The sequence below is a fragment of the Nyctereutes procyonoides genome, unplaced genomic scaffold, assembly GCF_905146905.1.
Source record: "Nyctereutes procyonoides isolate TBG_1078 unplaced genomic scaffold, NYPRO_anot_genome, whole genome shotgun sequence".
NCBI classification, from domain to species: Eukaryota; Metazoa; Chordata; class Mammalia; order Carnivora; family Canidae; genus Nyctereutes; species Nyctereutes procyonoides.
Genome location: NW_026575042.1, coordinates 18,997,398 through 19,019,917, shown reverse-complemented (window position 1 = coordinate 19,019,917; position 22,520 = coordinate 18,997,398). Strand labels below are relative to the sequence as shown.

The 22,520-nt window shown below is 39.5% G+C and overlaps 1 protein-coding gene across 1 annotated transcript in view; it reads left to right on the top strand.

The window, feature by feature from the left end:
- Positions 1 to 22,520, top strand: part of RARB (retinoic acid receptor beta) — a 722,113-nt gene that overhangs the window by 241,145 nt on the left and 458,448 nt on the right. Inside the window, exon 3 of the mRNA XM_055320911.1 lies at positions 18,584 to 18,679. The gene's annotated coding sequence lies outside the window, so the exon portion shown is untranslated. The remainder of the gene's footprint in view (positions 1 to 18,583; positions 18,680 to 22,520) is intronic.

Here is a 22,520-nt window from a genome sequence, read left to right as displayed (position 1 = left end):
TATTCACACTTCTCCTTGCTGTTTTCTCAATCAATCCTTAAGCGACTTGATACACCATGTCTAATTCTTCATAAATCAGCTAAACTTTAGAGTGATATTGACAGGGGCTTTGCTAACTCCATTGTTTCCTGTCAAGAGTTTTATTCGGCTTCAAAACAATTTGCCGTGAACGCCCTTGTTTGCTTGCCACACGGGTCTTTGTCTGGACTGAAAACTTTGATTTATAACTGTATATAATTGATGGCTGTGGGGTAGGGGGGACCATAGCTCATGCTCCTCCTCTTTTAATCTAGCTTTGCCTAGAAATCCATGTAGTGGAGCATTCTCAAGGGAACCAGGCTGGGAAATTTTCCATATACCCAATGGGAGGCCATTAATCATGGGGAGGAGTGTGTTTGTGAAAGTAAGGAAAACAAAAGTCAGGCCACCTCAAGATGGCTTATCAAAAGAATAGATGTTAAAGCTAATGTATTCATTGTAGAGTATTTATAAAGGAAAGCTGAGCTATTTGATGAACCAGATATATTTGCTACTCCAAAAGTGAAATTTGACATTAGTACTTCAAATTATTAATATTGAAAAGCCACTCCGGAGTGCCTGAGGAGTCGCTCAGTCATTGACTGGGGAGCAGTTGAAAGCTCATTTTTAAAGGCACAAGTCTCTCTCTTTTTTTTTAATAATGAAAAAAAGAGAAAAGGGAAAATACTGTATTTTTTTGGCAGCTGCATCACAATGTAGCTTGCAGTACCTGTCATTCTAGAATTTGCTGAATTTAAGGCCTTGTTCTCTCCTCACCCTGCCCCCTTTAGGTTTTACTAATTCAAAAAGAGCCTGTGAAAGTTTGTGTGTGTGTGTGTGTGTGTGTGTGTGTGTGTGTGTGTGTGTGAAACTTTCTAAGTTGCACATTTCTTTGGAGTGCAAAGATTGTTATGAAGTTTCTAAACGCAATTAGAGATCCTCAAGGGTGGAAGGAATAGAGTAAACCAGTTTTATTTCTTTAATATTCATCATGAAGATATCAGACTTTATTATTTGTGATTTATTTTGTTCTTCTGTAAAAACTGTCTTGCTCTGGTAAAGATATTTCATGATATTTCAATAGCCTATTTAGGAAAAAAGATTTTACATGTATTCTTGCCAAATGAATTATAATGCCAAAATTACAGTAATGCATCACTAGATACAGTAAATTTTAGGTGGTTTAGTTACATAAAATATTTTAGTGTTTGAGAATGTTGATCCAGCAGGGATAAACAAAGGAAGTAACAAAATCAAAGAGAGTTATAAGCACCAATGGGGACTGGATCATATCCCACAAAAATATCCCAAATTGTGACCAAAAACTGCATTGAAATACTGCTTAATGTCAGGTCACTGTATTTACTAATTAAGCTGTGTTTATCATTGAAGTGGCACTTACAGTGGTCTGAAGCAACAAAGGTGGAGTTTACTTTTTTCACTTACCTATTGATATAGGCATTATTTGAAGTTATTTGTTTTATTTTGCATCATTTTATTTCAGTGAGATTCAGCAATAGCAAGCCTCTCCTTGGAAGAGAAGCTAAGAATATTTTCAGTTTCTTTCTTCCTCCTTAAAGGCATTTGAACTGATAAATAGTTCCCATGTGAAGGATGTTAAAGTCGCAATGGAAATAGTGCTTTTCCTAGATTCTATTCCTTGTTATATCAGAATCCTTTGAAATTAGGAGAAAGACTGTTCCCAGATGTTGGTACATTAGCACTCAGAGTTGCAGCTTAATGACATAAGAATCAATGGGTCTTGGAGAACAATGCCTTAACATTGACCCAATGTGGGATGTAACTTCAATGCAGGTCCACTGATGTGACTTATCAGAAAAATATTCATTAACCAAATGACAGCAAGCAGTAATTAAAATCCATAATTAATCTGAATGAAAGCACAAAATAACACAGACATAGGACAACTTTGAAGAATTAAAAATCCATTTCCTTGAAAGGGGCAAGAGACAAGCTCTGAGCTACCTTATCATCAAAAAGAACTAGGTACCTTTGCACGTCATTGGAAAGCTTTGTTCAAAATAACCCCCCTGTAGAGATGAGACGCATGCATGGGAGTATTTTTTTAGTTCTTTCTTGAGAAAAATGAGTGTTAGAGGAAAGACTGTATTAGGGGATACTTTTAAGCCTCTTCAAACTTCTGATATTTGTTCTTTGTTCTAACAGCTTTGCATTTCAAAACCATTATTTGTTTTGTACGAGTGTTCTAATCTTACGAATTATTTCGCTACCCATGTTCAATGTGTAACTTCCCTCCCTTACCAAAAAAAAAAAATCTCTTGTCACTGTACTCACAATCCCCTATGCTCTTAAGAAGTTAAAGCTTCAGAACAAAATATCACGCTGGATTTTTTCCACTGAACCACCTTCCTGTTGTCTTATGCTGTTCATATAATGTGGATGTTTTTGCCTTGGGGGACAAGATTTTTTATTAGACTTTCAGGATATAACCCCTTTAATAGACAGTCGATGAATCTCCTCTCACTTCCTGGATAAACAGTTCAGATTAGGCAAAAATAAAATATTCATGCCATGGTACTAAAGAGACAAGAATGCTCCCAAATAAAGGATAGGGTTTAAACCATAGCAGAGAAGACTTTCAGAAACAGCCAGTGTGCACTTAAATAAATAATTGCTGTATGGTGATCATAACAGGCATCTCTTGTTCAGACTCACACTCCATTTTTCATGTGGGGGAAGAGATGGCTTCCTTCAAAAAATGTTTAAAATAATCCATGATCTCAAAAGTACTGGATACATATTATTAAAATAAAATTTGAAGGCCATTGGCTGTGTTCCAGAAAAGCTGAACTCCGTTAAAGGACATAATGAACAGTCATAGCTTCGTGTGCAATTATTTAATTGGGGAATAGATTTTTCTATCACTGTCCCTGGCAGTAGCAGCCATTTGATCCCGAGGCTTGGATTAAATGTTTCATCAGTAGTGCCTATTTAAGGATCTTTATGGAACAACAAGTCAGTCCCCTGGGCAAGCCCATGTCAACTGCGATAAAGAGATCTGCACAAGTGAAGGAGAGGTATTTTTTTGCAACACATGTACAGAGACTTGAACGTGCCCTGGGTTATCTGGATGCTTTCCGAGATTTGAGGGTACACAGTCTCCTGATGGCAAAGGTTGGAAGCTGAACTCACTTTATGGGATTATATGACTTCCTTAGGAAAATGAATTCTCGAGCTCCTACCTTCTTTCCAAGCACAGGTGAGTCCTTGCAAACAGGAACATAGTATGGAGACTGTGACTTGCCTTTCTTTTTCAGGAACTCACTGCTTCTGAGCCTGAAACTGGACAGCTCATTGCTTTATGCTTTCTACAGGATCCACCATCTGTTTCACAAGGAGTAGATGTAAATTTTATAGACTTGACAATTATCTTTTAGTTGGGTTGGTTTTTCCCCCCACTTACTCTCTGAGTGGTCGTAGACATAAATGCACGTGGCTAAGTAGGACTGGATTATTTGTGGAGTGGGCACTAAAAGGCATTTATCACATTAAAACAGTTGAATACATTTAAAAGCATTCTGAAAATTAAAGTCTGAACATCTGTAATTTTTTAAAAAGGCAGATGAGCTGTTGCTACCATCAATAACCTGGTTGTTAAAGGGTTTAATTTGGGGTTTGTTTTTCCCCCTTGATGGTGTGATCATATTGGTTTAGTCTGCATAATCTCTAAGTTAACTCCAAATTGATAAAAATGCATCCTGCAACATGGTTGAATCAGATGTTGTGTGGAGATTTATTTTCAGGACCTGGGGATGTGTCTGGGCACGCCGTTTCACTCAAATTAAGAAACCAATTGCAGCACAATGTTCTTTTATAGACTTCTAGTATTTGGATAATTGAATGGCTATGCTCTGCCTCACTATAGCTTAAGAGGCATCTTTCGGATCGGGGAAAAAGTGGAAATAGTGCTTTTACAGCCAGACTCTAGGAATCTGCTGACGAGGCACTTAGGAGAGATGAGGCGGTCCTGTCGGTTGCTTAGAAAAGTTCACAAAATCTTTCCCATCTGTTAAATGACAGGGGAAAAAGTATCCAACCAAAAAAGGTTGCAAACCATTGTGATGTTTGGGCCCTTTTGAGACCAGGAGGGCAAAGAAATACTCCCAAGTGCCTTTTGCTCTCAGTTTCATGTAGGACTTTCTTGTAGTTCATTTGTTTGCCCAAGATCTTAAAAAAAAAAAAAAAAAAAAAGTGAGGTTGCATCCTAAATAAAGCATCCCAGTCTTAATTTGTGGGCAAGCATTCCCCCAGAACTTAGGGGAAAAAAAACTGAAGTAAAAGTGAGTGTCTCTCACTTTAATTTCTGCTGCTGTTTCTAATAGCCTCTGTCCCAGTGTGCAGAGATGAGAGGCAGTCTGGGCTCCCTGCCCTGTCCCGTCCCCACACCACCGAAGACAGGCTGTTGTCTGGAAATGGCGATCTGTGACTCCGATTGCATCCTTGCTCTTTTTTCCCAGAAAAAGAATGCAAGGCAATATTTACGGTTGTGCAGAAGCTTTGTGACTCCCTTATTTATAATAAAATATGTCTCTGTGAAGTATGTTGTCCTGCTATGTAATTGCTGTTGGCTATCGGAATAGTTTTCCACTGAATACATTCCCAGACAATAATGTCACCTAATGTGAGTTCTAGGTGTGAGGGAGAATATTCGATGCAAGCATTATTTTTCCTTATGCCCTTAGTCCATCTGTAATAGTAACTGAGGGAGGGGGGAGGCCTGAGCCTATAGCTCAGAACAACCAGGGCTTTCCTTAGAGCATGACAGAGATGTGTCACTTACAGTGTTCTGGTCGCCACATTCAAGTAAATGGTGGTCCAACCTAAATTGTACAAGTGTTGTTCACCACGATATTGACTCTGGATTAGTCTCATGTTTTGATGGCCCCTTGCTCTGATGCAGGTGGTAAACTAGAACGCTCTTGCTCCTAGTGGACGTGTTATTCTTCCTGAATTTTGCTACCTTCTCCACTGGAAGGTTAGCTTTTAGTTGTTTTCATTTTTAGTTATGTGATCCAGCACTCCTTAAACCTCTGATTTTTGCCTTTCTTTTGTACAAGTATGTGGGTTGGATGGATTTCTCTTTCTTTTTACATCAGTTTTTTATCCATGAAAGCAAGGAATGCTACTTCTCAGGACCCCCTTTGGGGCTCAGAGTTTGTAAATCATCACCACAGTGTTATTCAGGATAAAATACAGGATTCTTCCCATGGCTACCATTATGCTGGGGTTGAAATATCTTTAGAGCACCTTCCTCTTCCTAGCTAACACATGATGAATTGTCCATATGCTTTCGCTTATCAAGTGCCTACTTGTGTATCTGGTGGGAGTGCAGAGACGTTTAGGACAGCTCTTCTCAAATGCTGGTGTGCTTTCAAATCCTTTGGGGACAGGGGGACTTGTTAAAATGAGATTCTGATGCAGAAATTCTGGGGCAGGGGTGGCTGAGATTCTTCAGTCCTGAAAAGTAGCCAAATGATGTCAGTGCTCCTGGTCTGTGGGTATCAAGAGTTTAGGATATGAACTTACACTGTACCAGGCTTTATGTGACCTTGCACAAATAACAGGACAAACTGTGAAGAGGACACAATGAGCTAACGTTGATCACCTATTGCTTGCAAGTCATATGCTATGCTGATTATGGTGTGGTTCTTTGTATTTTTTAGACCTTCTATATGTTTGAGAGACAGGCATATAAATCACTAATTTCATTAGACTGTGACAGACAGCGCCCTGTACCAAGATGGCAGTGGCACCAAGGGAACAGAGCAGTTTTGCAAATGTGGGTCAGGGAAGCTTCGCAGAAGTGATACTTATTCATCTGGGCCTCGAAGGGTGAGAGATTTCCAAGCTGATGACATGGGAGATGTCTGTGAAGGTGAAGAAGCACAGTGTAGCACAGAGTATCAGAGGGAACTCACATTTGCTAGGGTAAGGGCTGCATGTATCTGGAAAGGTAGTTCATGTTTATCAGGAAAATATATATGCTGTGTGGCTCCTGGGTGGCACAGTTGGTTAAGTATCAGACTCTTGATTTTCAGCTCAGGTCCTGATCTTAGGGTCATGAGATTAATCCTACATCAGGCTCCACCCTTAGCAGGAAATCTGCTTAAGACTCTCCCCCCCACCAAAAAAAAAAAAAAAAAAGACTCTCTTTGACCCTCCCCAAGCCTCTCTCTTTCTCAAATTAATACATCTTTATTTAAAAAAAAAATTAATTACCTGACAGAGTTAGCACAAGCAAGGAGAGCAGCAGGCAGAGGGAGAGGGAGAAACAGGCTCCCTGATGAGCAGGGGTTCGATCCCAGAACCCCGGGATCATGACTTGAGCCAAAGACAGACACTTAACCGACTGAGCTGCCCAGGTGCCCCTAAAATAAGTAAATAAAGCTTTAAAAAATAAAAAAAAAATGTATGTGCTAGGCATTTCACACTTATTAGTCCTAATCTTACAATAAACTTGAAAGGAAGTAATATTTTTCTCATTTTGCAGATAAAGAAACTGAAGTTCAGGGAAATTGTGGAACTCTGGCAGATGTACAGTTTGTAAGAGGTCAGGCTGGATTTTAACTCCTAATCTTAATAACACCAAAGCCCTGGCTATATCCCCCCTGCCAAGCTTGGAGAATTCGGCAGAGGCCTGATCAGAAAGAGCCTTACAAACTGCCCTGAGGACTTTTAACTGGACTCTATGAATGATAGGAAACCTTGGAATACTTTTAAGTTGAGAGAGAAAATTTGTATTGTTGAAAAAATATTCAATTGCTCATGTAGGGGTAATTAAGGGGGCCTCATGGAAATAGGTGAGAAATTGATGACTAGTAAGCACCAAAAATTATCAGCCCATGGATGCTCTAAGAAAACACAAACCTCATGAAATTCAAGGATCTTGTAGGCTAGTCCAACAGAAGAACTTGTATATACAAAACAAAATATCACATACAAGACCTGAAGGTCTTCAAGTTCAGACTAGTACATAGGGAATCTGAAGAACAAACCACCTTGTAAATGGGTACTGTCTAGATACAGGGGGAAAGGACATGGTGCTCCCTAATTTTAAGGATGCTGCTGAGTTGAATCTTCATACACCCACAGCTGTCTCTTGGCCACTTATGTGAGGTCTATTTGATGCTATTTTTCAGCCTTTCCACTGTTAATTTCACTAACCTCTGTTTGGATGTCTTCCCAAGGGGAGGCCTTCTCCATATCAAGGGATGATGACATATGTAATATATATATACCCATCACATATGCCGTAACAGTCATTTCTGGGGCATGTACTGTGTTCCAGGCAAATAGCAAAATTGCTCTGAAGGAACACCATCAGGAAGGTAGTGACATTCTGACTTCACAAAGGAGGAAAGTACAGCACAGAGCAGTTTAATTCACTTGCTCAGGTCACAGAGCTAGCCAGAACTGGGGTGCTGACCTGGGTCTTCCTGCTGGCAGTCTTTGCATCACCCTGGGCAGCACCACCTCCCTTGCTATGCCTTATATCTGTAGGCGCCTTCCTAATTTTCAAAACCACTTTACTTGTTTGATATATTTTTCTTGCTACTGGTGCTTGAGAGGCAAGTAAAGGGGTGGTCACCTTGTTTGACAGATGAGAAAGAGAGACTAGGTAAAGAGGATGGTCCCAAAGTCACAATTAATAAGGGTTATTCTTTCTTCTCCTCCTCCTCCTAGTTTCTGATCTAATGCTCTTTCTCATCATCTCCAGGCCTCATCCCAAGGTTCAGTGGTTATCAAATCTGGATGTATCTCGTGATTACCTGGAGATCTTTGAAAATATAGATGCCTGGCTTAGAAACCTGAATGCCTGCATACATATTCTGATTTACTTGATGATTCTGAGATGCTGTGGTGTTTGAGAACCTCTTCTTTATCTTTAGAGATAGTAGGTTTGGGATTGGTTTAGAGCAGTGATTTTGAAAGCATGGTTTCCGGACCAGCAGAATCAGTACCAATTGGGAACTTATTAGAAATGCAAATTTTTGGATCCCACACTAGACCTATATATCAGAAATTCTGAGGGTGGAGTCCAGAAATCTGTGTTTTAAACAAGCTTTCCAAGTGATTCTGATGCGAGCCAAGCTCCTTGGCCATACTTCCTCCCAACAGGTTTATGGTGTGGAACATGGTGACCAGCTGTCTGCTATTTTTACTGAGGCCAGAGTTCAGGGGAAATATATTTAAAACCAAATGACAGTACAAGGCATTCAGATTTATATTAAAGATGGATATCCTGGTAGTGTAGGTTGCCAACTGCAGGAATAAAAAACTGAAGAAAGATTCTGGAATCTTTCTGGGGGTGGGCAGAGTACTGTACCATCAAAAAGCAAAAAAAAAAAAAAAAAAAAAAGAAAGAAAGAAAAAAGAAAAAGGAAAAGGAAGAAATTGGCCTCTGGAAAAAAATGAAAGCAATAAGTATTGTCATCTGATTTCTCTTTAGTCATTTACAGCCCTTCCTTCCTGAACTTTGAAGTTCATGGCGATGTCTTAACTGGCATCTCTTGTTTTCTCCTGAAAATCTCAATGCAGTTGAAACCTCCGTCTTCTACTTCTGTGCTAATGGCAGAAAGCAGGCATTCAGTGCCAGAGAAGTGAAGGGCTGAGTTATGGATGGCAAAGTGACTTTTCCCCTGCCTCTTTCCCATTACTGGGCCACTAATTGGCATCATTTCCCTGCTACCGCAATTTTTTTTCAATATTATAGTTTTAAGTAATTCAGTATATTAGCCAATTTCCCTAATGCCCTTTGTTGCATGTTCATTCAATGTAGCTGGTTTTTGTCATATTTTTCTAAGTATTCCCAACTGGAGTTCACTCAGTAGCTGCTTGGGTTAGGTCAGATGGGCTCTTAGGACAATGGTTTGTGAAAGAATTAAAGGTCCAGCATATTGGAGTGAGGAAGGTGTTAATGGGATATAATTGTTTAAACTGAGAATTTGTATGATGCTCCCCCGGGAGGGGGTAGTAAAAGGGAAATATTTATGTAAGGCTGGATACCATTGCAGAGATTGTGGGAAGAGTTGGGAGAGATTGTATCTAAATGAATAAATTTAATACAGACTCAAAAAAAACCAGCTGTTAGACTTCAGTCATTAGTCACCAATCCTACAATGCTTTTATAATATATGCAAAATGTTCCCCTATAATTTAGTAAATTTTTTATTATTTTTAGTTGTACCTTTTTCAACGAGTAAGTGACTTCAAGTTTTGACTTTGGCATCGTTTGACTTGTTCTGTTTTCATCCTGCAGTGAGGAACCTGTGTTTAAAATGTCGTGAAAATTCTAAGGAGAGGAGGCAAGAAAGGGTGCAGGGAAAGAGGACAGCTTAGCCGCTCTTACCTGGGGTAGGTGGGTGTTTCACCTCCTAGTATCTCAAGATGATTAATCTGGGGGTGGACCCTGCATATTAATCATCCATCAGCTAGGGCTCCTGGGAAGACTAATCTATTCATAGACAAAACCTTGACAAAGGCAGTAGGCCCCTCAGGAAAAAAATGGTAACTACTTCATCGTCAAAGAAGTGATATGGGATGTGAAATGATGTTTTATCTTATGCTACCTGAAACCTCTCAAATAGAGGCTTCCCCAGCCTGTGGGGTTGAACAAGGAGGGACAGGCAAACCTTCATAGCACTAAGAATGAAATAAGCATCTCAGCACATCCTAATAACACCTTGCTTCATAAGTTGTTTCTTCTAGTTCTTTGCAGTGGTTGAGCTAAAAGGGTACAAGTGATTTGAAAGGTAGAAAGAGGCACGCCTGGGTGGCTCAGCGGTTGAGCGTCTGCCTTCGGCTCAGGGCGTGATCCCAGAGTCCTGGGATCAAGTCCAGCATTAGGCTCCCCCATGGGGAACCTGCTTCTCACTCTGCCTGTGTCTCTGCCTTTTTCTCTGTGTTTCTTATGAATAAATTTTAAAAAATCTTTTTAAAAATTAATTAAAAAAAAAAGGGAGAGGAGAACAAACGGTGACAGTGTAGTCAAGATTCTGTCCATCATGTTGACATCTTTGGACCATAACTCAAAGACCCACTGGAACAAGAAGATACGTGGCTTGATAGATGTTGAACTCTAAACTCTTCATGGACATAAACCAAAGACCATTTGGTGACCACACCCAGCAATTGAAAGCAGAGAGACTGGAAGAGAAGCTAAAAAGGAAAGACCAAGAAGCAGCATAAGTTAGAATAGAAATCTAACCAAAGCATATCCTCACGTACTAAAGAAGAGTAATATGAAAACATTTAAGGTGTTACTTGAATGTTCTTATAACAAAGTCCTACAGCTTCATCAAGGGAGGGGAGGGAAATCAATTTCACTGAAATTGCATATGAAAATGTCAGCAATCAAAATACTTTCCAACTCTGTAATGAAAAACAAGCTACTTCAGGGAGGACATTGCCACCAGTAAAGTGACAGTAAACTCCTGGGCATCATCCCATCCAGGTTGTGCTCTCCTACTCACTCCTCTTGCCTCTTCAAGCTCAGTTTCATATCCACGTCCCAAGCCATCAGTGATTCCTCTTCTAGAGAATGTAATTTTTACCTCCCTTTATGCTCATGCAAATCTTACCCCTATTTATGAATTTGGTAATTCAACTTGTGAATCCTGAACATCTACTGCACAAACATTGGGCTAGACTCCAAGAAGTAAAACAATAGTTCCTGTCCTTGAGTTGCTCACTATCCTCAGGAGATTCAGACTTGGAGATAACCAGCCCATGGTGCCAGGTGATAAGCATTGTCAATTTTTGTTTGCTGGTCTTAATTGTAATAAATATTATATAAATGTCGAAAAATGTGCACATAGGGCTATGGACTTTCACCAGGTGCAAAGTGAGCACTGTAGAGGGAGCATCTGACTATGCCTGAGGATTCTGGGGAGGCTTCCCATAGGAGGTGAAGCTGGAAGTGAAACCTGCAGACTGAGTAGTTATAGGCAGGCAGAGGTGGGTAGGGGAAGAAAGGGTGGGTATTTCAGGTCAGGAATGCTGCCAGCCAACTTCCTCCAGAAGGATTTCTGTAACTGCTTCAACGTCTGGGCATCGCACCTAGTAACCCAGATTATAGCACTTAAGTTGGAAATCGGAGACCTCTAACACGCAGTACCTCCCAGACCTGTTTGTTTTATTCACCAACTACAGGAAGTTAGGAATGCAGAACGAATTAGGGGAATTCTTACCTGTGTAACCTTAGGTAAAGGATTCTATCTAATATAAATTCAGTTTCTTCATCATACAGGATTGTTGGGAAAAGACGAACCTAGATGAGGATTGGCAAACAATGCATGTGGGCCAAGTCCAGCCTGCAGACTCTTTTTATGAATAAACTTTTATTGGAACACAGCTGTGGTCATGTATTTGCACATTGTTTTTGGATGATTTTGTGCCACAATGGATAAGTTGAGTAGCTGGAATACAGACTGACCCACAAAGCTTAAAATATTCACTGTCTTGTCCTTTGCAGAAAAAGCTATTTGACCACCGACCTGTGCTTATTTGTCAGCCTATGTTTGTTTTGGTGGTGGTGGTTGTTAGTTTTGGATAAATCTAATTTTTAATGCTTCCTTTTTAAAGTGTATCCTCCTCAACACCAATACTCTACCCCTACATCCAACTTAAATTATAAGTACTCTTCATTTTATTAGGCTTATTGTTTAAGGAATTTTTAGAAATGTTTTCTCTGAGATATTTAAGATACTACCACTCTGTGGCATACCTGCTTTGAGTGGCTAGGATGTCAGCCCCATAAAAGCCATGAGGTCCTTTCACTGCTGTAACCACAATGTTTGGTTACGTGTCTAGCACAGAGAAGTCATGCAAGAATGACTCTTCGGGGTGAAGTGATTTGTAGTCATGATGGGAGCTGGGAAGAATAAAAAGAAAGATGGTAGTAAAACAGGTAGGCACTCCTCAAACCCCTGGGCTTTAAAGAAAGTTCAGTTGTTAGCCACCCCCAAGGAAAATTGCCCCTACCCTGCTCACTTTTCTGTGCTCTTTTTTTTTTTTTTAAGATTTTATTTATGTATTCATGAGAGTCAGAGAGAGAGAGAGAGGGAGAGAGAGAGAGGCAGAGACACAGGCAGAGGGAGAAGCAGGCTGCATGCTGGGATCCTGATGTGGGACTCCATTCCAGGACTCCAGGATCACAACCTGGGCCAACGGCAGGTGCCAAACTACTGAGCCACCCAGGGAACCCCGTTTTCTGTGCTCTTGTGCAAAGTCCAGTGTTGCTTGTCCATCCTTGTTTCAGAGAAGACACGGACATATTGCAGATAGTAGATATTTTTTTATGTGGCATTTGGATAAAGAGGAGGGCTAGAACAAACGTTGAAAGGAAAAATATACAAATATAACAGAATATGAACATGCTAAGTGAAGCATTTCATTTATAATGTCTTAGAAAAGAAAAACTTACCAGGGAAAAAGTTCATCTGAAAAATACCAAGATTAAGATGCATATGTATCATTGAATCAAATTATATCTTCTAAGATATTATTATATTATTAACATTTTTCCATTACTGTCAATTTTCCTCTAACTTTTTCAGGAGTGTTTTCGGAATTAAAACACACACACGCAGACACACACGCACAAAGGCTTTCATTATGCAGCGGATGATGGCTAAACATCTATGATAGGATTTTATTGATGTAAGTCTGTCCGTGGAAGGCCACTGGAGTTCTCCATTTGTCCTTTGCTGCCTTTGTTTCAATTCTCCAGTGTTTAGTGATCATCGGCAGACCTGGACATGGTGTATCTCAGAAGTACTAGAGGAGAGCTTGATATACCTCTACCCTCCATTGACTTTTGCCATTTTGTTTTAAAGATTTGATTTATTTATTCATGGGAGACACAAAGAGGGAGAGGCAGAGACATAGGCAGAGGGAGAAGCAGGTTCTTCACAGGAGCCCAATGCGGGACTTGATTTGGGATCCTGGGATCACAACCTGAGCCAAAGGTAGCCGCCCAACCACTAAGCCACTCAGGTGTCCCATACATTTGCCATTTTTAAATTTAGTCCCCTGACTCAGAGTAGGCTGGAAAGCTGGAGGAAGATATGACAGGCTGTTGGCAAACACTTTGCCTAATGGACTACCTTGGCTCCTAGACCTTTAGTCTTCATTCAGTTTAAAATACCATTTCCTGGTCCAGTTTCATTCTTTTGCATGTGGCTGTCCAATTTTCCCAACACCACTTATTTAAGAGACTGTTCTTTTTTCCAGTGGATATTCTTTCCTGCTTTGTCAAAGATGAGTTGACCATAGAGTTGAAAGTCCATTTCTGGGTTCTCTTTTCTGTTCCATTGATCTATGTGTCTGTTCTTATGCCAGTACCACACTGTCTTGATGATCACAGCTTTGTAGTACAGCTTGAAATCAGGCATTGTGATGCCCTCAGGATTGGTTTTCTTTTTCAATATTCCTCTGGCTATTTGGCAGCGTCTTTTCTGATTCTGTACAAATCTTAAGATTATTTGTTCCAACTCTGTGAAGAAAGTCCATGGTATTTTGATAGGGATTGCACTGAATATGTAAATTGCCCTGGGTAGGTAGCATTGACATTTTCACAATATTTATTCTTCCAATCCATGAGCATGGAATGCTTTTTCCATCTCTTTATGTCTTCCTCGATTTCTTTCATAAGTGTCCTTTAGTTTTTAGAGTATAAATCCTTTACCTCTTTGGTTAGGTTTATTCCTAGGTACATTATCATTTGGGGTGCAGTTGTAAATGGGACTGATTCCTTAAGTTATCTTTCTTCAGTCTCATTGTTAGCGTACAAAAATGCCACTGATTTCTCTGCATTTATTTTGGATCCTGCCATATTGCTATATTGCTGTATGAGTTCTAGCAATCTTGGGGTGGAGTCTTTTGGGTTTTCTATGTACAACATCTGCAAAGATGACATGCAAACATATCATCTGCAAAGAGGGAGAGTTTGACTTCTTCGCCAATTTGAATGCCTTTTATTTCTTTTGTTGTCTGTTTGCTGAGGCTAGGACTTCTAGTACTGTGTTGAATAACAGTGGTGAGAGTGCACATCCTTGTCATGTTCCTGATCTTAGGGGAAAGGCTCTCAGTTTTTCCCCCAATCTCTTACACCATATACAAAGATAAACTCAAAATGGTTGAAAGGTCTAAATGTAAGACAGGAATCCATCAAGATACCGGAGGAGAATATAGGCAACAACCTTTTTGAACTTACCTACAGCAACATCTTGCGAGACACATCTATGAAGGCAAGGGAAACGAAAGCAAAAATGAACTATTGGGACTTCATCAAGAAAAAAAGCTTCTGCACAGCAAAAGGAAACAGTCAACAAAACTAAAAACCTACAGAATGGGAGAAGATATTTGCAAATGACATATCAGATAAAGAGCTAGTATCCAAGATCTATAAAGAAATTATCAAACTGAACACCCAAGAAACAAACAATCCAGTCATGAAATGGGCAGAAGACATGAACAGACATTTCTCCAAAGAAGATGAACACATGTCCAACAAGCACAGGAAAAAATGCTCCGCATCACTTGCCATCAGGGAAATACAAATCAAAACCACAATGAGATACTACCTCACACCCATGAGAATGGCTAAAATTAACAAGACTGGAAACAACAAATGTTGGAGAGGATGTGGAGGAAGGGGAATCCTCTTGCACTGTTCGTGGGAATGCAAACTCGTGCAACCACTCTGGAAAACAGTGTGGAGGTTCCTCAAGAAGTTAAAAATAGAGCTACCCTATGACCCAGAAATTACACTACTGGGGACTTACCCCAAAGATACTGATGTAGTGAAATGCCGGACAGCTGCACCCCAATGTTCTTAGCAGCAATGTCCACAACAGCCAAACTGTGGAAGGAGCCATGATGTCCTTCGACAGATGAAGATGTGGTGTGTGTATATATATGTGTGTGTGTGTGTGTGTGTGTGTGTGTGTATACACACATACATACAATGGAATATTATTCAACTATCAGAAAGGACAAATACCTCCCATTTGCTTTGATGTGGATGGAACAGTAGGATATTATGCTGAGTGAAACAGTCAATTGGAGAAGGACAATCATCATATGATTTCACTCATACATGGAATATAAGAAATAGTGAAAGGGATTATAAGGGAAAGGAGGGAAACTAATTGGGTAAAAATTAGAGAGGGACAAACCATGAGAGACTCCCAATTCTGGGAAACAAACAAAGGGTTGCAGAAGGGGAGGTGGGTGGGAATATGGGGTAACTGGGTGACGGGCATTAAGGAGGGCACTTGATGGGATGAGCACTGGGTGTTATATGTTGGCAAATTGAATTCAAAAAAAAATTTTAATAAAATATCGTTTCCTGGGATGCCTGAGTGGCTCAGTCTGTTAAGGCCTGCCTTAGGCATAGGTCATGGTCCCAGAGTCCTGGGATCAAGCCCTGCATTGGGGAGCGCGGGGGAGGGGGGGGTCCCTTCTCAGCAGGGAGTCTCCTTCTCCCTCTGTCCCTCCCCCTGCTCTGATGTCTCTGTCTCACACTCTCTCAAATAAATAAAATGTTTTAAAAACATAAAATACCATTTCCTGGTTTTACCTAGCCTTTTTCCTACTAAACAAAAGCGATACCTGCTTTGCCTTTTCCACCCCAAAACACTTGGCTTCCCTTTCTAGGGAATAGAAGGTGACAGAGTGTTCACTCATTTCACCGGGAAATGATTACCCAATACTACTGTGTTCCAGGGAGTATACTGACAACCCAAACAGACATCATTTCTGTTTTTACAACATTTATATTTTGGGAGATGGAAAACAAACCAATAATAATTGAATACATAGCAAATAAAGGGAATAATCATAAGTAACGTGCAGAGAATTAAAATGTGACAGTACTTGTTTGGAGAAACAAACACAGGTGCCATGGAAGCTGTGATTTAGATAAAAAAGGAGTCAGCCTCACCAAGGTCATGGAAAAGACTGTTCTATGTAGAAGATCAGCCGAAGACTGAGGGTGTACTTTGATTATTTAAAAAAAAAATATTTGAAGATGAATGGTTTAGGGATGCCTGGGTGGCTCAGTGGTTGAGCATCTGCCTTTGGCTCAGGTCATGATCCCAGGTTCCTGGGATGGAGTCCCACAACAGGCTCCCATTGGGGTCCTGCTTCTCCCTCTGCCTATGTCTCTGCCTCTCTCTGTGTGTCTCTCATGAATAAATAAATAAAATCTTTTTTAAAAATGAATATTTTAGGAAAAGTAGAGAAGAAATTAACTCAGAATAATAAAGCCTGAAGGCTAATCAGGCATCTGACTCTTAAGATTACATATATCTGCCAGTAGCTTGACCAACTAAGTTGGTTATTTTTACATGTTTTTACTGGAAAAAGGTGTACTATTAAGCATAATATTTATGTGCCAGCAATGAAAGGTAACTCTGCTCTTTATTGTCTTTCTAATCCAATGGCAATTCCAGGTAAGTTTAGAGCAGAGTTAAATTTTGGGATTGGGTCAAATTTTTGAATGGGTCCATAGAAATATTCATCCTGAGATTACTGTTCTGATTAAACCAGGAGATTCAGGTGTTAGAGAGGAGATCACACAGGCCACTGTATATCAATATGTAACCCATCTTTTACATGCTTCGTGAGGTGGGCAATGGAAAGTGGAAAAACTTGGGTCACTACACTTAAGTTGCAGTTCAGTTCATCACAACCTCTTCTTGGCTCTTAGTAGCACATCCAGAGCTGAAGCACAGATCATGCTCTTAGATCAGAAAGGCAGCTATATAGTTAATATGCTTCACATAAGGCACATTTAAGGGGTAGGCAGAGGTGATTATTGGATTTATTTGGCAGAAGGTCATCTCTGGAATTCCATGATGTCATCTGTGGAGTTTCTTATTACTGTAGGTCTTTGGTCTATATTTAAGGGTCGATGGAGGTCAAGTTTAACTGGAGGGTGATAGGTGTCTTTGGTGGCTGGAGACTTCCTTTCATGCCATTTGCAGTCTCAGGAAAGATGCTAGGTGACCTGTACTATATCTGGGCCTTCTAGAATTCCGCAAGCTCCCTGTCAACCAGTAAGAGCCACATATGCACGTGGCAAAGCAAAAGGTTAAAAAACACACATAATGAAGGGTGAAAGCCTCCCTCTCTTGTTTTCATCCCTAATCATTACCACCTGTCATTTCCCATAAACATATGTGTAAGGGAAAAGTTGGCTTATCTAGAATAGAAGTATATCCCTAGAAATTATAAAGATAATATATACATGTCTTTTATATATTTACTATACTACAAACTGCTTGGTTCCCTTACAGATTTATTTTGGGGACTTGTCCATATCATTACATTCAAGTCTACTTCATTTTCATGTTTTTAAATGTTGCATTGTATCATTTTGTGAAGTTACACCAAAATTTATTTAACCGGTCCTTACTGATAAACCGTTTTTAAAAAAAATTTTTTTAAGATTTTATTTATTCATGAGAGACACACAGAGAGAGGTAGAGACAGAGGCAGAGGGAGAAGCAGGATCCCTGCAAGGAGCCCGATGTGGGACTCGATCCTGGACCCCAGGATCACGCCCTGAGTGGAAAGCAGAGGCTCAACTGCTGAATCACCCAGGCATCCCTAAAAATATTTTTATATAATATTCAATATGGCATACTCCTGACATACTCTTTTGACTCTTTCTGCAGAGTACTTTGCAGTAGAATTGCTGGGTCAAAATACATAATGCAATTTAAATTCTGTGAGAAAATTGCACATCACCTCTCAAAGTTTATCCCAATATACATTCCTACCAATAGTGTATAAGGGTCTCTGCTTCCCCACATCCTCTTCTACTCTGGATACTTTCAAATGTTTATTATTCTATTACATTCTTTTAGGTGAAAGCCTGTGTCCTCTTGTTTTGATTTGCTTCTCTTTAAAATAATTCAAACTAAAGTGTAAACACTCAACAGGACATACAGCTTGAAAACTAGGTCTGTTAGGAACGTGGTACATGTCTACAGTTTTTAATCCAACACATTTGGAGTCAGAATTATTTCAAAATTCAAAATTTTTCAGAGCTTGGAAGGTATTATGTATAGATGCAGTGAATCAGTACCACTCCCAACCCAGTCTGGGCCAGGACTCCCTAAGGCAGTCTAGCAGTCCTTACGCAGCAAACTGTATAAATCTCCCCACAAAGTGGACCAAGTAAAGGTAACAAATATCCTCACATTAGTTTAGGAAAGGCTTTTGCCATCAAATAAATTTGGATTAGGTAAGATCTTGCTCCCAAATGAGTTATAAAAACGAAATTTGGGGGCTCAGAGCGATTTGGATTTCAGAATTGCCATCAAAATATTGTGAGGTTGTGTAAACAACTGCTTCATAAATAGGGAAGGAAAGAGCTTGAGTAGGATGAGTAGACAACACAGAAGTGGAATTCATTACCTGCCTGTGAGGGCAGACCAAAGATACTGAACCCATGCAAAGGTGGCCAAAAGGAGCAGCAGTGGGGTCTGATGGTTTTCCTTTCCTTTCGTAGTTTCCTTTGGGCAGGAGTGAGTGCCTGTGCACACTGGGCCACTGGCTGATCTCATTGTTCCTAAAGAATCAGTGTGAGGACCTCTGCTAAGATGAGGTGAGTAAATTGAGAACTCTACAAAGCCTCAGATGCAATGGGCACCATTGAAGTGTCATGAAAGGTGACCTTCTCCCTCTGGTAATTCCAGCACCGAATCTTCCTGCACACTTTTCCACAGTTACAAACAAAATGACCCAAAAAGTAAATGTCTTGATTTAGACAAAAATCAGGAAAGACCTCAGTGACTCATGGTCATTGCCTAAATTCCTGCTATCCTCAGCAGGCTTTTAAGAAGTATGCTAATTCAAGAGCCAGTAGATTCACAGAAATCATAAAAGATTTGTGCCTGGTAGAAACCTGTCCTTGAACAAGGGGAGGGATGATGAGAACTGGAAATGGTACAAATCTTTTTTTTTAGTCCATCTTCATGATACTGCTTTCTAGGGATGAAGTAACTTGCCAGGATCACTCAGCTCAATGAATTGAACATTGCTATGATAAAGCAAGTCATAACAACCTGATAAAGACAGTGTCACAAAGAGAAATCTTCTTTTCTGCCATGGTGAATGGCAGATCTGAAATTTAAACCCAGAGCAATCTACCTTAGCCTTTTCTACTAGCTCTTCCTTTCTGCTTCTGATAAACTTTATCTGGTCAATAAGATTCCTCTTGTGAGTTTACTTTGTTTGCTTGGAAATGACTGTGTAAAGAGTTGTATCTGGAAAGTTTCTGAAGCTGAATCCAGGTCAGTGATCCATTGCATTGTATTCCAAAGCTACGGGAAGGGGTGGTATGGGCTTTAGTGGGGACATATGTGCCATACATTTGCTATTCATGCACTGGGTCATCTTTGAGATCCTTTACTATCTCAGGATTCTGTAAAATACGCATCTATTTGAAAATAAATCAAAAAGTCTCATTCTGTTGAATATTATTAGCAGGGAAATGCAAATTAATATCATAGTGTAATTATACTGCACACTTACCTGAATTGCTAAAATGAAAAACACAGGTAATATTAAGTTTTAGTTGAGGATATGGAGCCACCAGAACTCCCATACATTGCGAGTAGACATATAAATCGGTACAACCACCCTGGAAATACAAATCAGTAAACCACCTTGGAAAAGGTGTCAGTATTTACTAAACCTGAACATGCATACATCTACTGACCTCTTGATTCTATAGAGAAGTATAAACCTAGTAAAAAGCACTAGCATGTGTACACCAAAACACATGTACACAAAACTCATACTAATGCTATTCCAATAGCTCAAAACTGGACAACACACAAAGGCCCATTGACATTAGAATGGATAAATAAACTAGGTATATTGGCAACAATGGAATATCATATATGTCAATGAGAATAAACAAAGTACAACTGCATATGACGATATGGATGAAGTTCACTGATATAAAAGTACAAACTGATTCTAGGGTGTGGATACACATAGGCAAAACGAATCTCCAGCATTCAAAGTTCTGGGAGTGGTTTTCCTGGTAGAGTGGAGGTAATGACTGGAGTGTCTGTTTGTTGGTCCGGTTCTACTTCTTAATCTGAATTGATGGTCCTGTGAGTGGCGAAGATTCATTGGGCTATATATTTAGAATTTGTGTACTTTTCCTTAAGTATGTATAATTGAATAATGTTAAAGTATTTTGAAAATTCTTAACGAAGAAAATCATTCTATTTCTCACATTTTTATTCTAAAGGTAAAATTTTTTCATAATTACATTATTTTCAGTATGTTAGAGAATTTTTATTTTGGCTCCCTACAGTTTACACCACATACAAATATCCTGAGTCCCCATAGAGAATCTACACATGCTGGACGTTATTCCTCTCCTACCTAATGAGCTTTAGGATGTGCATCCAGGCTTCTCTGAGACCTACTGTAAAAGAAAAAAAAATAAAGACAGTAAAAAGATAGTAAAACAAGTGCTTTGATAGCACTTTTAAAAAATTCATAACAGATATAAAAAGAGGTGACAGCTGTTTAGTGTGTACATGCACAAAAAAAACCCAAACAACAACAACAAAAAAAAGATTTGTGGTGTCATAAAGGGTATCAGTCATATGTTTTGGCAAGTAAGACTGCGCTGCTTCTGACATAATAGTCTTGGTTTCCTCTTTGCCTTTATCTTGTGAATAATGGATTTGGCCCTTTATAGGCCTCAATACATTTGGAGGGAGAGATTGGAAGAATGTGCTCACCAAATTTGCACTCTCTGAAATTTCTCTAGTATGTAGATTGAAGCACCTTCTATTAACTGCCTCACAGTTGGGATTGTTTCCCATTCCAGTGTTTTTACTTGTCAGTCTCCCCCCCCCCAACCCCCATAGGTCACTTGGTCTAAATCATAAATGCACATTTGGTGGTACAAGCATGTCTATTATAAAACAAATCATACCCACTTTATAAAGTCAGAATCATGAACAGATATCTTCTTTTTTATGCATTGTCAGTTTTAACGTAATAGGAAAATTAAAGCATGCATTTCCCAAGTATAGAAATCAAAAGTAATCTAAATGCAAGCCCCAGGTCGATTACACAGTAATATGTGGTAGTATGGCTATTATTAATCCCAGCAGGAAAGCCACCAAGATCACTTCTGCACTTTACAGTGTGTGTCCCAAAATGACAGCAGTGGAAAGATAACCGGATAATAGGGAATGTGAGCCTAGGCAACAACTTGGTAGAATGAGTTCTTGTGATTCACATCAGTGAAAGAGGTGGTTGGTTTCCCATAAAATGGGACTGTGTTAAAAAAAAAAAAAAATGGAGACTCTTCCTGATACTCTGTGGTTTATCAAATCTAAACCACATTTGAGTTTCCTGCAGGATTTACAGTTATGATGTTACAAAGGATGGTTTCTTAGATAAACAAATGCACACTGATGTACTGCTTTTGCAAATTCACTGTTCTATATAAGTAAATTTTCAGCCAGCTAAAACACATCTTTTAGGCAGCAGGATTTTCTCTTTCTCCTTTTCCTTTTTTTTTTTTTTTAATGTTGACCATGTCAGTTGAAAAATATTCACATGCATGTTGTAACACTTTCTTGCTTTCTTAAACAGAACTTAGGAAACATGACTTTTTCATCACTAAGCCATCATTATAAACATCTACTGTTGAAAGGAGCAATTATGCTGTGATTCCTCTGAAAACTCTAAGGGTTGGTGGAGCTATAGCCCTACATCAGATGGCCCCACACTGCATACTTCTTTCTTACATGGTTTCTGTATTCCTTCTACCTCTTGCTTTGCCATCAAGCTATCAGCTGCCCATTTTTGTTTCTCTTGGTGGTCTTTTTTATCTTACAGATAAATCTTTCTCTTTGTTTTCTAGTTTTCTTCCTCTGGTCTAAGGTGTGAAGGTGTGAGGGTGGGAGGTTTTTTTGGGCCAGATGCTGAAGGGCCACACAACATGCCCACTCATAGTTCTATTGGCTGGGACTCAGTCAAGTGACCTGACTGCAAGGGAATCTGGGTAGTGTAGTCTCAGTCAGTGCCCAGGAAGAGGAGGAGGTTTTGATGGATCTCAGTCTCTGCTAGGATGTTTTGGTTTTGTTTCCCTATGTATATATTGTGACATTCACTTTAACAATTGTGAAGCCATTTTTCTTCTCTGCAGTTTTTACTATGTTCAAATTGTGCAGGGTTTTAAAGTTAAAACTATATATGAGCTAACATTAATATATATATTACAAACAAGCTGATTTTTAAACTTACTTTGCTAAAACTGGTATCGCTTAAAATTAGCTTCACCATCTCAGCAGTATTTCTGCATCTTTTACTTCAGGTATTCTCTGCCAGTTTCCAGGTAGCAACTCCAAACGGAATTAATCTTTATATGAAAACAATGAGATATAGAGCAGAGATCCTGGGTGTTG